A 13,867-nucleotide genomic window follows, 5' to 3' on the forward strand; every position below is an offset into this window, starting at 1 on the left:
ATGTTTTGTGGTTGGCGTTGCAAATCAAGGCTCATTATGGTTGATGCATCAAACATGAGATATAAAGGTTGGACTAGTGCTCAATTGGATGGGTCTAGGAGGATAGTTTGGTGCTTCCATGAGAATTCATCTCTCTTGCCACCCGGAGGAAATCACCATGATCAACTCAAGGACGGGTGTGAAAACAAAGTGTGGGATCCTGGATTACAAGAAGAGGATCAACTTTGGGAGCCCCAAGCTTGTGAAGAACTCCATCAAGACTTGGCTCAATCCATGAAGAATCTTGGGGCACAATGGAGAACCAAGCATTGGTGGGAGTTCCAAGATGAATACAAGCACAAGCCACCCTTGAGAGGAGCTCCCCATAAGTCCAACTTAAGGACAATAAACAAAAGTGCTAGGTGGGAGACAACCCACCATGGTAAAATCCTTTCATTTTCTCTTTTGTATATATTGGTAGAATTAGTTTAATTTCATGTTTTGTTTAGTTAGTTGAGTATGTTTGGTAGTTTAAGCATGTTAAATAAGGTTTTATGGTGTTTTGGTAGCTGTTTGGAGGTTTGGAATGCTTGGATTGGTGCAAAAACATAGAAAATTTTTTTTTTGAAAAACAGAGCACCATCCACGCGTACGCGTACATGGCGCGTACGCGCACTTCCAGCATTTTCGACCATCCACGCGCGCGCGCCATGCGTGCTTACGCGTGGATTGAGAAGTTCCAACCTCCATACATTTTCCAGAGAGTTGTGCCTGCGCCGCGCCAACGTTGTGCCTCTGGCACAACCCCCACTTGCGCACACGCGCACTTGACGCGTACGCGCCACTCTCGAAATAAGCCAACGACGCGCGCGCGCCATGCGTGCGTGCGCGCGGATTTCTTTCTCCCATCCACTTTTCTTTTCTTCTCCTCCTTCCAATTCTTTCCTTCTCCTTTCTTCTTCCCTTCTCCTACCCCTCATCCAACACTTCCAAACACCATGGATAACCATTTATTTTAGTTAGTTAATTAGTTAGTTAGTTAGTTGATTAGTTAGTTTTAGTTTAGTTTTCATTTTATTTTCTCTCTTTTCATCATAAGTGTTGGAGTATTGACTTTATTTACTATACATTGCTATATCCCTTATTGCCTAAATGCTATTTTAGCATGAATGTTTTTAGATAACCTTTGTTGGATTCTATGATTGAGGTTATATTTTGTTACTTGGTTTTGAGTTTTTCATGCTTACCTTTTGAAAAAATACCAAGTGATGAGAATTGTCTTCGAGCTTATAACTCTTTTGAATTGCATGTTGTAGCTAGCCACCATATGATTTGGATCCTTTTCCCTCGATTAGGCAACCTCTTGATGGATGATGTTGTGCATTTACCTTAATGCATTGTGTTCATGATTATATCCATCCATATGTTTGACTTGAATGCTTTCATGCTTCTCTAATGCTTGTCTTACCTTACAAGCTTACTTAAAGCATCTCAAGCACACTAGGATAAGTGAAGTGCATGCTTCTTTTGTGACATAGCTTTTATGCTAATGTGTATTCTAAACCGCGCAATTTAGAATTCACACACCTAATATTTCTTAATGTCACACTAATTCACTCACCTCATTCTAGTGATTTACCTCATTCCAACAATGTATGCTTCCTTGCTTTTATATCTTCTCATCTTATGGTGTTATATTTTTGTTTTTCATAACGAATACACCACAAGCAACCATGGGAGCAGAAGAAAGAACACATAGCAATCCGGAGAGTCGCCGTACCCCCTTGCTCATCTTTGAGTGCACCGAGGACGGTGCAAACTTTTAAGTGTGGGGAGGTCGTCCGACCGGTCGGCAATTTTGGGTGACAAATTTCTAATCCCAACACTTTTGCATTTCATTTTAGGATTTTAGGATTTTTACGTGCATTTTCTTATTTTTGCATATGTATACACAATAAGCTTAGTCAAGATAATGAGAATTTTTCAAGATTTCTATCTATAGGGCATGTCAATTGATTTGAGTGAAAACTTGTCATAGAACTTGCTTGAATTATATATATATTGTGGAACATGTTTTGAGCTAAGAACACAAGCTAGTGAGATTTGAGCCTAATGGTGTGGTTACATCTCATAACCACTTATTTTTCCTTCTTGTGTGCATTATTCTCTTTCTATGAATGTAATCTTTGATTTGTTTGATTCTTTATGTCCATTATTTTGTGTATTCATGCATTTATGTGATTGAGGCCATCATTTCATTTAGCTCACTTACCCAAATAGCCTACCTTTTATCTTCCATTGTTAGTCAAATTTGAGCCTACGATTAACCCACTTGTTCTTAATTTAGCACATTACAAGCCTTAAAGCGAAAAACAATAAATGTCCTTAATTTGGATCTTTGATTAGCTTAGGCTAGTGTGTGTGTGTCATTTAAGTGTGGGAAATCTTGGGACATTGGGAGAATAAAAGGGTAGTTTTGTAATTTTTGTTGTAAATATTGGGAATTGGGTACATGCTCATGTATTGATTAAATGTATAGACCTTATGCATTGATGTTCTTGTATATAGAAAGAAAAAATGAGAAAAACAAAAGAAAAAGAAAAGAAAAAAATAATATGGAAAAGAAAAAAAATAGAAAAAAAAAGAAGAAAAAAATAATAAAAAGGGGACCCCAAGGCAAGGTCCAATAAAATCAATGCATAAGTGTTGTGAAATGAAAAAGAAAATGCATGAGTATGTGAAAAGGTGAAAAATGGGTAGTTAGATTAGAACTTAATTGTATAGGATGTCATAGGTTAGGTGGGAAGTTTAAGCTTATCAAAGATTCAAATTTCAAGCTCACTTGACCAAATATGCATCCTACCTTGACCCTAGCCCCATTACAACCAATAAAAAGACCTCATGATACTTGTATGCATGCGTGAAATAAATGTTGATTGTTAGAAGAAAAACAAATCTTGGAAAGCATGAAATAGAGGAGAATTGAGTGAATCAACCCTAAACACTTGAGCGAATAGAGTGCAAACACACCCGGTGAGGGTTTGATGCTCAATTACATGTTTTCACCTATGATCATCATTCTTCATGCAAGTTTGTAAAAATATTTAATAGCTCAATTAAATTGTGGATTGGCATGGTTGTTAATACCTTTAGCCCTTGTGCATATATGCATCTTGGGAATTGATTTATTTTGACCAAGCACTTGCATTCATGTAGATAATTGCATATAGTTTAGGTTGCATATAGTTTATTTACATTGAATAAATGTTGATACCCTTTGTTTCTCTCTTGGTTTAAGCATGAGGATATGCTTGGTTTAAGTGTGGGGAGGTTGACAAACCCCATTTGTAGGGTTTATCTTGTATTGATTTTAGGGGATTTTATCACCTTTTATCCACATTTATTCAACGAAATAGCATGGTTTTATAACTTCTCCTTTAATTGTGCTTAAGAGTGAAAACATGCTTTTTAGGTCTTAAAATAGCTAAATTTAATTCACCTTGATTCTGTTAGATGCCTTGATATGTCTGTTAAGTGATTTAAGGTTTAAGAGGCAAAGATTGGATCAAGGGAATGAAGAAAGAAAGCATGAAAAGTTGGGGAACTCATGAAGAAATGAAAGAACCGGAAAGCTGTCAAGCCGACCTCTTTGCACTTAAACGACCATAACTTGAGCTACAGAGGTCCAAATGATGCGGTTCCAGTTGCGTTGGAAAGCTAACATCCGGGGCTTCGAAACGATATAAGATTTGCCATAGTTGCATCGCGCATAGGGGCGCGCACGCGCATGGTACGCGGATGCGCCGTTGGTGGCACATGACTCACTTAATGCAACACGTGGCCAGCGATTTTAGAAGCCTTGTGGGCCCAATCCAACTCATTTCTGATGCTATTTAAGCCAAGGATTGAAGATGAATCAATATACTTGTCATCATTAGTTTAGTTTTAGCTTAGTTTAGTTTTGAGAGTTAGTTTCTAGAGAGAGAAGCTCTCACTTCTCTCTAGGATTAGGATTAGGATTAGGTTTAGTTCTTAGATCTAGATTTTAATTCATGCTTTCATCTCCTTCTATCTTCTCAATTTCTTGTTGTTACATTCAATCTTCTTCCATTCTTTTGTTGTAATTTCCTTTATGTTGTTCTTGCATTTTGTTGTAGATCTACTTTTGTTCATTCCATTTTCTTTCAATTCAATAAGAGGTAATTCATGTAGATCTTGTTTCCTTTAATTGTTGTTGTTAATTCTTTACATTTGATTGTAGTTAAAATCAATTCTTGTTGTTGATTTACTATGTTTTTCTTTTGTGCCTTCCAAGTGTTTGATGAAATGCTTGGTTGGATTTTAGAGTAGAGTTTTATGTTCTTGGCTTGGAAAGGTAACTTAGGAACTCTTGAGTTACTAATGTCCAAGTAATTGATGATTGGGATTCATTGACTCTAGTTCTCACTAATTGAATTAGTGGAGAGTTAGGACTTATGGACTAGGATTGATATAGCTCATTTGACTTTCCTTTACTACTAGTTAGAGGATGATTTAATGAGATTAATCCTTGCCAATTCTCATATTGTGGTTAGTGATTAGGATAGAGATCTTTGACCACCAACCCTTGCCAAGACCTTTTTAGCCGTTAGTTTACTTTCTTACCATTTATCTTTCATGCTTCATATCAAAACCCCAAATATAACTCACAACCGATAACAAGACACTTCATTACAATTCCTAGGGAGAACGACCCGAGGTTTGAATACTTCGGTTTATAAATTTTAGGGGTTTGTTTTAGTGACAAACAACTTTTTGTATGAAAGGATTAGTGATTGGTTTAGAAACTATACTTGCAACGAGATTTCATTTGTGAAATTCTATACCATCAAAAATCCAATCATCAATGGGTCCATGTGTATGCACACTATCCACATTTCATGTGAAAGCCTTCACGTTCCACGTCTAGTCTTCTACGTACTACGTTGGAATGGGAAGTCATGCGTACGCACGGGTCATGTATACGCATGATTGAGCATATTTTACCACTTGTGCGTACGCCTATGTCATGCGTATGGACGTCTTCTGTTTTGGCGTTGTACGCCAATTCTCCCAGGTTGTACGTTGAGGGCCTCAGTGCCCCCTGGGATTGCACTATGGTTTGGTGTACAACGTGAGCAAGGTCACATTCTACGTGAGGCATTCTGTTCAATTTAGGGAGCTTCTACTTGCTTCAAGAGAGTTTTCTGTTTACTCCTCCATTCTTTCTCAAAATGATTTCTTTCCTTCTTTTCTTCTTTAATCTTTGCCAAATTCTCTTCCAAATTCCCTAAAATCAATGAATGCACACTAACTCAAAGTATTGCTCAATTAACCATGAAAACATTATTTAAGTTGCAATAATTCTTAGTTTATTGAATGAAATTCTAAGAGAAAAACACTAAAGATGCGCACACATTACAACACCAAACTTAATACTTTGATTGTCCTCAAGCAAAAGAGAAGAACAGAAAAGAATTGTTTTAGATGAAAGGGGGTTGAATCATTCTTAAAGCTTTTGTCCCTCTTAGGGGCGGGGTTTAGCAAACCATGTGAGTGCCACTGATTCTCTTCTTCTTGGTGAATCTTGGATTCTTAGGAATGAAGTATCCCTAAGAGTTAAGGCTCGGATGATATTGTGAGATTCTTCTTTCAAGTTTTTGATTGATCCTTGAATCCCTTATAATAGAGAGCTTTTTTGGGTTGACAACTCTAAATGCTCCGTTTTCAAGGCAACTCTTGGTAATGGACTTTCGATCAGTAATCCCGAACCAGTTGACCCAAGTTACCGGGTGATAAGGCACCCCTTAGATCTAATTACCTGAGCCACTCCTTGATACGTTCACACCACAAGCATATAGTTGAAGACTTTAAAGTCCCAACCATCGATATACAGAGCCTCTTTGGATGTCTAAATGCTTTGTCTCAAGAGAACTCTTGATGGTGGGCTTTCGATCGATAATTCCGAACCAATTGGTTCAAGTTACTAGGTGATGAAACACCCCTCGAATCTAATCGCCTGAGTCTTATCCTTGGACAATCACACCATAGACACATAACTGGGATCTTTAACCATTGATGCTCAGAGTTTTACAACCTTTGATCTTTATCTTGATGTTCCTTTGCTATTTCTTTTCTCTCTTTCTTTCTTTTTCTTTTTCAATTCAAGTTCAAAGATTCTTTTCTTTTGGTCAGAAATCTTATAATACTTCTCTAAGTCTCATGCTCAGAAGGAATCCTCCTTCCTCTTCATACAAAATCATCAATCCTTTTAGCTTAATCCATGATAATCACACTTAATTCACCACCACTTATCATCAAAGGATGTTTATTTATCAAATTCAACTTCCCTCCATCTAAGCAACTCTTTTTCATATGTAGAATGCTTAAGAGGACTTCACAAGCAATAATTTTAGTAAGAATGACATGGTGTAGGAAAACATGAACATAGCGAAGCCAGAATATAAAGTACATGAAAGAATTATAAAAAACACTAGGAGCTTAAAGGAAACGAGACCACCTTAATCATCATTTTTGCCTTCATCCTTTTTAAAGCTATGTAGAGCATGGCCTCCAACACCAAATTTAGAATGGTTACTTATCCTCAAGCAATAAAGAAAAGGAAATAATGGTAATAGAAATAGGAGTAAATAGGACTAGCAAGTTAAAGTAATCAAGCAATACGGAGGCTTATTCAAATAACACAAACCAAATTAAACCCAAATAAATGAAAGATAAAATGATGCAAAATAAATTGGTTGCTACTGTGTTTGCATGGGGGGAGTTGTGGCAAGACCAAACTTGGTGTGAGTACACCAAACTTAGTGTTCTACAACCAATGTGAAACTAAGCCAAGTACCCAGTAAAGTGCAAATGCCTTGTTGGTGTAACACATCAAATTTAAGCCATGAAACACAGGCACAACCTTAAATGAAATAAAGAAAAGAATGAAAAGAAAATACCCAATGTTGGGTTGCCTCCCAACAAGCGCTTCTTTAATGTCACTAACTTGACAGTTGTTTCTTGCTAAGGTGGAGGTTGATCATAGTGCTTCACCTCCTCTCATCTCACTTTGAATTTCCTCCCTGTGTCTTCATGTAGTAGCTCAAGATGCTCAAGATAAAGAATTTTGCTCACCGTATATGGTAACAATGGGTGGTGAGATAACACCACTTTCTCCCCCAGTGAGAAGTCTTCAGTGAGAATTTTCTTGTTCCTCCACCCTCTATGCACTTTCTTCTTGAGAGCATCTTTCTTGTTTGATACACACCCAACACCAAACTTAGGTTTGATGTCAGGGAGTTTGTTGATTGCAAAGGGAGGCTTTGGTTACAAGCTCTTATTAGCTTCAATTGAATTTCCAACTTCCTGCACCTTTTCTTTCTCCTCTTTATTCTCAAGCATGAAAGATGAGTCTCTGGACTTGATTCATTAGGTGCTTCCTTCAAATTTGGATCCTTGGCTTCAACCTTCTTACAATCCTCTTGATCACTTGAATGACGCATGGTCTTAAAAACATGAAAAACTAAATGTTTCTCATACACCCTCAATATTAGTTCACCCTTTTCAACTTCAATTAAGGCTCTCCCAGTGGCTAAGAAAGATCTCCCTAGAATGATGGAGGCATTCTCATCTTCCTCCATATCAAGAATAATAAATTTCATTGGGAGAAAGAATTTGCCCACTTTAATCAAGACATTTTCAATCATTCCATGTGGATGCTTCATGGATTTTTCTGCTATTTGTAAAGCTATTTTGTGGGCTTTAATTCTTGAATTTGTAACCTCTTCATCACAGATAAGAGCATCAAGTTAATACTCACCCCCAAATCACATAATACTTTCTCAAAGGTAGTGTTGCCAATGGTGCAGGAAATTTGAAAACTTCTTGGATCTTTCTTCTTTGTTGGCAAGTTCCTTTGAATAATTGCACTACACTCCTGATCATCTCCATTATTTGGCCTCCCTTCAAAGATCTTTTCTTGGAAAAAATTTTCTTCATGAATTTAGCATACAAGGGCATTTGTTCAAGTGTTTCTGTGAAGGGAATATTGATGTGCAATGTCTTGAAGACTTCCAGGAACTTAGAAAATTGTTGATCTTTGGCCTCTTTTTACAATTTTTGAGGGTATGAGATTCTTGGCTTATATTCAGGCACTTGGACTTTTTCTCTAGGTGTGTCTTCTGAAGCTTGAATTATATGTTCCTGAGAGGTGGGGGTCACGTGCTCCACTTGACTATTGGTGTCCCCTTTTACTTCTTTCCCTTGTTTGTCACTGGTCTTCTCCTTGTCCTCCTGTTCCACCACCGTTCCACTTCTTAAATAAATAACTTTGCATTCTTTCTTTGGGTTTGGAATTGTGTCACTTAGAAGGCCATTGTGGGTTTTACCAATTTTTCCTTGTCTTTTTGTTCCACTACCTTTTTACTTCTCAAATAAATAGCTTTGCACTCCTCCCTTGGGTTTGAAATTGTGTCACTAGGAAGACCATTTGTAGATTTTGCCAATTGTTGAGAAATTTGGCCTACTTGCACCTCCAAATTTCTAATTGAAGCATCTTGATTTTTGAGGTTGATTCTTGTTTCCTCCATAAATAAGAGTCTGGCTTAGGAGAGTTTTTCCACTGAAAGTTCAAGATTAGTAAGCCTTTAAGAGTCTTGAGATGGTTGTGTGGGTGGTGGTGGTTGTTGTTGGTGAAGGTGGTTATTTTGGTGATGTGAGTTTAAAGTATTATACTAGGAGTTGAAGTGGTTTGGTGGATGGTTGTTGTTGAAATTATTTAGCTTCTGATTTTGATTTTCGCACCTAAAATTTAGGTGATTTCTCCATCCAGGTTATACGTCTTAGAGAAGGGTTCATTGTGAGGTGGTCTTGGAGGATTATCTATGTAATTCATTTGCTCTAGAGAAGAATAACCATACTCCATGCCTTCACCTTAAGTTAGTCCATTACTCACACCATAGGAATTCTCTGGAGAGCTTACTGCCGAGACTTGCATTCTCCTTAGATGTTGAGTAATTACATTAACTTGTTGGGACATGACTTTATTCTGAGCCAAAATGGTATCCAAAGCATCTAACTCCATGACTTCTTTCCTCATTGATCTTTTAGAGGAATAGAGGTATTGATTGTTGGCTACCTTTTTAATTAACTCTAATGCATCATCAGTGGTCTTCTTTATATGCAGAGATCCTCCAGCCAAATTATCCGAAGAAACCCAAGAGGCAATGGTGATCCTATCATAGAATATCTAGAGTTGGACCTAGTCTGTAAACATATCCAGAGGAAACTTCCTGAGCATTTCTTTGTACCTCTCCCAAGCCTCATAGAGGGACTTTCCTTCGTGCTGTCTGAAGTTTTGAACATTTGTTCTGAGCTTAGTCAACCTCTGAGGCAGGAAGAATTTGTTTAGGAACTTAGTGACTAAGTCTTTCCATGTGGCTATGCTCTCCTTGCGCTAATTATCTAGCCACTACTTAGCCCGATAAATCTCATCTGGGACACCATTTATCTTGATAGTGTCACAAATTTACAAAAAATTAGAGATAAACAAATTTGGATCTTCTTGCGGGCTCCCACTGCATTGATAGTTTTGTTGTACTAGAGTGACAAGCTGGGGTTTCAATTCAAAGTTATTGGCATTGACAGTAGGTGTCACCATGCTACTTCCACATCTCCCTGGATTAGGAGTAGTGAAAGATCCAAGGGTCTTCCTAGGTTGAGGAGCATTAGCATTGTGATTTACATTCTCTGCCATGTTAAATTCAAGCTCTTCTTCCACTGCCTCTTTAATTTCTTCTTCAATTCTTTGATTTCTAGCTTGTTTCCTTTCTCGCCAAAGAGTTCTTTTAATCTCAGGATCGTATTGAAGAGGTTCTTTATCCCTGTTGTTCTGCATATATAAAAATAACAAAAAAATCAAATTAGAACTCCTTTCGCAGTAATGAAGGGAATTCCCAGAGGGGATAAAACCAAAACAGTAAATAAACAAAATCTAAAAGGTCTAATCTAGGTAATCAATTGATTGGTAGTTTCTTAACCACAATTAATCTGCAGCAACGGTGCCAAAAATTTGATGCGGCTTTTATAAACCACAAAACACCGACAAATGCACCAGGTCGTACCAGGTAATAACTCACGGTGAGTGAGTGTCGATCCCACGAGGATTAAAGAATTAAGCAAACAATAGTCAACCGATTAATCTAGTCGGACAATCAAATTAGGGTTTTGAACATCTTGTAATATAAACAGCAAAGTAAACAAAAGCAAGCAATGACTGTTGAAAGATAATGTGATTAAAAGAGTTAATGTTTTAGAGATGTTGAAACTTCCGGATTAATACTTTTCACTTTCCACCTTGATCATGCAATGATACATCCTTGGAAAATTATTATTAATTAAATCCCAATCCCTTGGTGATTCAATTTCTCTTTAACCTAATTAATCGCTAATCCTTTAGTCAATTAATTAAGAAAAGAATTGAGGAATGTTCATTGATTTACAAAGCCACACAATTCATAAGAATCTCCCTAGTTAATTTTATGTCACATATCAAATTTAGTTTCAAAACTTAAGAGTTGTGAGAATTGGTTTTCAAGCTTAATTCAGTTAATCAACTTTTCCAAGAAGGTAAAAGAATTCAAGTAAGAGAAAACTTGTTTTCCAGCATATTCAAACCCTTTAGGACGAAGAACGAAAACCTTTTCTTAAAAAGAAATCAATGCATAAATCAAAGGTAGAAAAGCTAAATCATTAATCCATGGAATCAATAGAGCTTCTAACCTTAACCAAGGAGAATTAGTTGCTCATATTCTTCAGAGAATCCGTGAAAAATAAAAACCATCAAGAGGGAGATAGCTCTAAAGTGTTTCACTTCTCTCTTAAATATTAACCCTAATGAAATTCAAATTCAAACGTAAAACATAATCAAATTTAAAATAGAATCAAATCTAACTAATTAATGATTGCCTCCAGCAAAGCTTTCAATCTTTTCTTCTCGTAAATCCTCAATTAATGCTGTGGTTAGTGGGATTTTTAAGTTGAGCCTTGAATTGGTGGAGAATTGAAGGTCTTTGATGAATTCATTAAGTTCCTGGAAGGTGTCCAAGACTTCCACATCCCACATGAGGGTTCTTGCGTGCCACCTGAAGTCCAACCTTGAATTGAATTGCTTTCTGTGATGCCTACGTACCACGTGAAGGAGCCCATGTTATACGTGGCCTTGATGTAGCCCAAATTTGATCTTGACCTTCAAACCATTAATAATGATAAAAATGTGAAAAGTGATCAAGAATAAGGATTGAAGACTCTTTTATATTTTAATGATGTAATTTTTTATTATGATGTTAAATTTGTAGTGATCAAACATTAACTTTTTTTTATTTCAAATTATTTGAGATTATATGTATATTATGTTTGTATTTTAATTTAGTTATGAATTTTAAGTTTTTATCTTAATTTATATATGAATGTGTAAAAATTAAAATGTTATTTAATTTTATAGGGGCGGGTACCCGTGGGTAGGGCAAAAACCCGCCCCTACCCACCCCACTTCCACCCTTACACGCTGTGTGAAGGATTCTGATCTTGTGCGTACGCACTGGTGCATGAAATCACAATCATACTTTTGTAATCCCGTACAACTAACCAGCAAGTGCACTTGGTTGTCCAAGTAATACCTTACGTGAGTAACGGTCGATCCCACGGAGATTGTCGGCTTGAAGCAAGCTATGGTTATCTTGTAACTCTTAGTCAGGATATCAATAATAATTCTCAGTTTTAATTAGAATGAGTAAAAGAACATGGATTAAATAATACTTGTTATGCAGTAATGGAGAACAGGTTGAGGTTTTGGAGATGCTCTGTCTTCTGAATCTTTGCTTTCCTACTGTCTTCTTCTTCGCGCACGCAAGGCTCCTTCTATGGCAAGCTGTATGTCGGTGAATCACCGTTGTCAATGGCTACCATCCGTCCTCTCAGTGAAAATGGTCCAGCTACGGGTTTCGTAGGGCTAATCATCTGTGGTTCTCACTAGTGTTGGAATAAGATCCATTGATCCTTTTGCACACTGTGACTGCGCCCAACATTTGTGAGTTTGAAGCTCGTCACAGTCATCCCTTCTCGGATCCTACTCGGAATACCACAGACAAGGTTTAGACTTTTTGGATCTCAAGAATGCTGCCAATTGATTTTAGCTTATACCACGAAGATTCAGATCTCACAGATTTGAATGCTCTGTTGTCAGGAGAGGCAATCAAACTCGTGAACCAGGAACCAAAGAGATACATACTCAATCTAAGGTAGAATAAAAGTGGTTGTCAGGCACGTATTCATAGGTTGAGAATGGTGATGAGTGTCACAGATCATCACATTCATCATGTTAAAGTACAAGTGAATATCTTAGAATAGAAACAAGCGTGATTGAATGGAAAACAGTAGTGATTGCATTAATCCATTGAGACACAGCAGAGCTCCTCACCCCCAACCATGGAGTTTAGATACTCATGCCGTAGAAGATACAAAATTCAGATGTAAAAATGTCATGAGGTACAAAATAAATCTCTAAAAGTAGTTTTTATACTCAACTAGTAACCTAGGTTTACAGAAAATGAGTAAGCTAAGATAGATAGTGCAGAAATCTACTTCCGGGACCCACTTGGTGTGTGTTTAGGCTGAGCACTGAAGCTTTCACGTGCATAGGCTATTCCTGGCGTTGAACTCCAGCTTTTGTGCCAGTTTGGGCGTTTAACTCCAACTTTTATGCCAGTTCTGGCGTTTAACGCCAGAAAAGGGTAAGGAGCTGGCGTTTAAACGCCAGTTTGCGCTACCAAATCTCGGGCCAAGTATAAATTATTATATATTTCCGAAAAGCCCAAGATGTCTACTTTCTAAAACAATTGAGAGCGCCTCAATTGGACTTCTGTAGCTCTAGAAAATCTATTTCGAGTGCAGGGAGGTCAGAATCCAACAGCATCTGAAGTCTCTTCTCAGCCTCTGAATCAGATTTTTGCTCAGGTCCCTCAATTTCAGCCAAAAAATACCTGAAATTACAGAAAAACACACAAACTCATAGTAAAGTCCAGAAATATGATTTTTGAATAAAAACTAATAAAAATATAATAAAAAGTACTTAAAATATACTAAAAACTATATAAAAACACTGCCAAAAAGGGTATAAATTATCCGCTCATCACGCACCTTAGTGTCCATATGCACACCTTCTGCTCTTCTCACAGTTCTATTGTATTGCTCCTTTGATCATCCTTCATTCTAATGCTCGATTTTCCTTTCTTTCAATCAAAATTCATTGAAAACACTTAGCAAATACTTTAGTAGCATGAGATACTTAAAATGACAAGATTTAGAAGATAAAATTGTAATAAAACCTATGAAAATAAGAATTAAAAGTATGAAAAAGAACTAAATATGAGAATGCATCAAATTTATGATGGTAAAAGGGGCTAAGAATTTTTTGGTCAAGGGCTGAGGATTAATGAAGAAGGGGCGTGAAAATGAGAAAGCTTGGTCAGCGCTTGTGTGTCAAGCTTATTCACAATTAATCGCAGTTAGTTACTCGGGGTTAAAAACACAGCAGAGAGAGGTGAGAGACTAAGATAATCTCAACCCAGAGGCTGAGAGGGAAGGGGAAGTTACTTGGGTGACAAGTCAGAGGATTCGGAGTCTCTAGGAGTCATTTGCAAAATACTAGTCCGGAATTTACTTCAGAGTAACTTTTACCATGTCGTAAAATAATTAGTGGCTGAGATTTATTCTTAAAGACATACATCATGAATGGATGGCTAAGATTAATCTTGGGACACAATTATCAAGGTAGAAAATATTTCATCACTAGTTTCGAGGTTTTCAATTA

The sequence above is a fragment of the Arachis ipaensis genome, chromosome B01 (assembly GCF_000816755.2).
Source record: "Arachis ipaensis cultivar K30076 chromosome B01, Araip1.1, whole genome shotgun sequence".
Classification (NCBI taxonomy): Eukaryota; Viridiplantae; Streptophyta; class Magnoliopsida; order Fabales; family Fabaceae; genus Arachis; species Arachis ipaensis.